Below are 3,976 nucleotides of genomic sequence, written 5' to 3'. Positions count from 1 at the left end.
TTAAGTGTTGTACCACTTCTTGTGGTAATGGCTTTAGCTGTTTCATTCCGGGGGTTAGCATTTGTATCACTAGGTAGACTTCCCGGTTTTCTTTCACCTATTAACCTTGCTAGGTTACTTACTTTTTGTTCCAGATTTTGAATAGAAGCTTGTTGATTTCTAAATGCTTGAGCATTTTGTTCATTAGTTTGTTTCTGAGATGTGAAAAACTGCGTTTGAGTTTCAACTAGCTTCGTCATCATGTCTTCTAAATTCGGCTTTTTATCATCGGTTTGTTGTGGTGGTTTGTTTTGAGAATTAGGTCTTTGCTGATTGTAAGTATTATTGGATACTTGTTGATTGCTAGGACCTTGTTGGTTGTTGTATGGAATATTTCTGTTATAATTCTGGTTTTGATTGTAAATCGGTCTTGGCGGTTGATAATTATTCTGATAATTATTTCCAGGCCTTTGGTTTATGTATGAAATATTCTCTCTTTGTTCCATTGTTAATTCAATACTGAGACAATCTTTTGTCAAATGTGGTCCTCCACACTGCTCACAACTAATTCGTATCGAGTGAATATCTTTAGTCATCTTTTCCATTCATCTCTCCACAGCATCTATCTTTGCGGAAATGGAATCTAAGTCATGGCTAGAATCGGCTCTAGCTGCTTTAGATGATCTAACGATATCTTTTTCTTGGTACCACTCATGTGAGTGGGAAGCAGTGTTATCAATAATTTTGTAAGCATCAGTTTCGGTTTTCTTCATAATAGAACCACCAGCTGCTATATCTATGTCTTTCCTTGTAGTGATGTCGCATCCTTGGTAGAATATTTGTACTATTTGACAGGTGTCTAAACCATGTTGCGGACATCCTCTTAATAACTTTCCAAATCTTGTCCACGCCTCATATAGAGTTTCATTTGGCTTCTGTGTGAACGTAACAATTTCTGCTTGAAGTCTTACGGCTTTAGATGCAGGAAAGAATTGTTTAAGAAATTTTTCAACTAAAACATCCCATGTATCAATCGCTCCTTCAGGTAACGATTCCAACCAATCTTTGGCTTCTCCCTTTAAAGTCCAGGGAAATAACATGAGATATATCTGTTCATCCTCCACTTCTCGGATTTTAAATAGTGTGCAGATCCTATTAAAGGTACGTAAATGTTCATTTGGATCTTCCTTCGGCGCACCACTAAATTGGCATTGATTAGTCACCATGTGTAGAATTTGTCCTTTGATTTCATAATCTGGCGCATTAATGTCTGGATGAGTAATTGCGTGACCTTGGCCAGTGCATTTAGCTCTCATTCGGTCTTCCATACTTAAAGGTTCCAGATTCTCCATAATTGAATTTGTTGAATCGGAATCACTAGAGGATTCTGATTTAATGGTTCATTCCTCAACAATCTCTGTTTGAATGATTGGTGGTTCCGGAGGAAAATTTAGTGGTTCAGGATCTACGAATCGTCCCTGAATATTCTCCGGATTCTCAATTGTGAGGTCGGGTTCAAAAAATGGATTATCGGAAATTTGAACTGGAGTACTTGGTCGACTGGATGACGATTCTAAAGAAAAATCAACGGTGGTAATATTTGCTAAATGTCTTGATCTAGTTACAGGTGGTGAACATACAAAAGGTGGTGAACGTCTTGCTCGGTGCATTCACTGAATATCTTATTAGTTTTTAAAAGGAAAGAAAAATTATAATAAGTTATCCAATCAATAGACTTTTCTGATTTTGCCCACGTTTCGAATAGCCAAAAGATGCAGCAGAGGGGCAGGATTCGTTTGGTCTCAATATAATTAAGGACTGTTTGGCTCCAATAACCCGGTCCACGTACAAATCCAACTATTACTACGAACCAGAAAATTTTGATGTCTATTAATTTAACCACTTAAAATAGATTTTCGTAATTTTAAGAAATTTAGATAAGAAGTAGAATAAAAACCTATGTCCTAAAACTAGAATAGCGAGAAATAAGAAAGAAAAAGAGCGTGTCGAAAAAGGTCGAAAAAGAAAAATGGTTGAAAAATAAAAGGTGACGGAAAAAATAAAAGAAACTTATAAAACTTAAAAACACTTGACTAACCTAACCTTATTACTACAACTAACTTAAAATTATAATCGCAAATTGAGATTACTAATTGGAATGATAATTGATACATAGGTAAAAGTCGTCTAAAAATATTAAAGCTTACAGGAAAAACTAAATCCCAAATGGAAATAACTTAAAAAGAAACTAAAACTTAAAAAGGCGTCGCAAAATTCTAAAGCACCTAAATCTTAGTCTAAAGGAAAAGCACTTAAGGAATTCTACAGCTAAGTCTAAAAATCTAGAAGTAAAAATAACTATTGCAAAAACTAAGTTTTCAAACTAAATATGGGCTAAAAATACAAATATTACGCTAAAACGATTAAAAAGGGACAAAATATAAAAATATACAAAAAGTTGTAAAAAGTACAATTTTTATAAAAATGTTATTTTTATATTATTTATTTATTAAAACTATTAATTTTACAAATTAATTAAACTAATTAAACTAAATACATAAATTAATTAAAAATTAAATTAAATACTAAATTAATTAAATATTTAACCCTAATACAAATTAATTAATAATAATTAATAATACTCCGTAATTAATGCAGATTAGGGTTCTGTGTGGCCCGTGTCAGACGGCTCCGCGAGTCGCGGTATTCGATGCATCAAACCCCGCGAGTCGCGGGGTTCCAGAATTCAACTGATAGGTTATTTAATATTCGACGCGTTTTTTTTTATTTTCTGTTTTATATTTTTTTGTTTTATAATCTAAAATTTATATATAATAAAAACTTATATTTTAAAAACTAGAATAAAAATGGAACTACTTTATAATTTTAAAAATAAAAATCTTAAAGCTAGATTTATTTATATATATATATTTTTTTCGGTTTTATATTTATAAAATATATTTATAAAATAAATTAAATAAAACTTATATTTTTACAAACTAAAGAAACTTTATAAAACTTAAATATTTAACAAAATCTTAAAAATACTTATATTTTTGTTTTTCTTTTTATATTTTTGAATATTTAAAACGTATTTTTATAAAAATGAATTTTAATAAAAGTAAACTAAAAATCTTTTTTTTTATATTCGCGTTGCGCTTCCGGATTTTAAGAGTTCCCCGGCAGCGGCGCCAAAAATACTTGATGTTTTAGCAGAGTGGTATAAAATACTATTAAATTTTAGCAGGAAATACTATTAAATAGGATACAATTTTACACAAGATATTTATTTATTTAGAGAATGGATATACTTAAACCTTGCTACAACACTTATAGGCAGTGTACCTAATCGTACAGTAGTGAAGTTTTTAGTAAGTCCGGTTCGTTCCACAGGGAATCATTTTAAACAAAGCTTAACGCTATATTAGTTTACTTTTATAAAAATACAAATATATATATAAGTAATATTATTATTATAAAAGGGGGATTTTTACCGTTTAATGACCGGTTTGTCGATTTTAAAACTTTAGTCACAGTTAAAACCAAATGTAAAATATTAAAAATAAATACAAGACTTAAATTAAAGCGTAAAGTAAATAACGATAATGAAATTGCGAATAATAAAAGTGCGATAAAATAAACTTGCGATAATTAAAAAGTACGATAATTAAAAGTGCAATTAAATAAAATAACAATAAAAATGCGATAATTAGAAGTGCAATTAAATATAAAATAAAGGAAATTAAATATGAAATAAAAGAATTATGCTTATTTAAACTTCCGTAATCATGATGTTTGACGTGTTGATTTTAGTTTTATGCCCATGGGTTAATTGTCCTTTGTCCTGGATTATTTAATATGTCCGTCTGGTTTTTGTCCATAACAGTCCATCAGTCATAAATATAAAGTGCGAGTATCCTCGTCAAATTATCCTAGTTAAATATTCCAACTAATTGGGGACTTAAACTGTAACAAGATTTTAATACTTTGTTTAATA

The sequence above is a fragment of the Rutidosis leptorrhynchoides genome, chromosome 5 (assembly GCF_046630445.1).
Source record: "Rutidosis leptorrhynchoides isolate AG116_Rl617_1_P2 chromosome 5, CSIRO_AGI_Rlap_v1, whole genome shotgun sequence".
NCBI classification, from domain to species: Eukaryota; Viridiplantae; Streptophyta; class Magnoliopsida; order Asterales; family Asteraceae; genus Rutidosis; species Rutidosis leptorrhynchoides.
Note: the sequence above shows the minus strand (reverse complement) of the source record.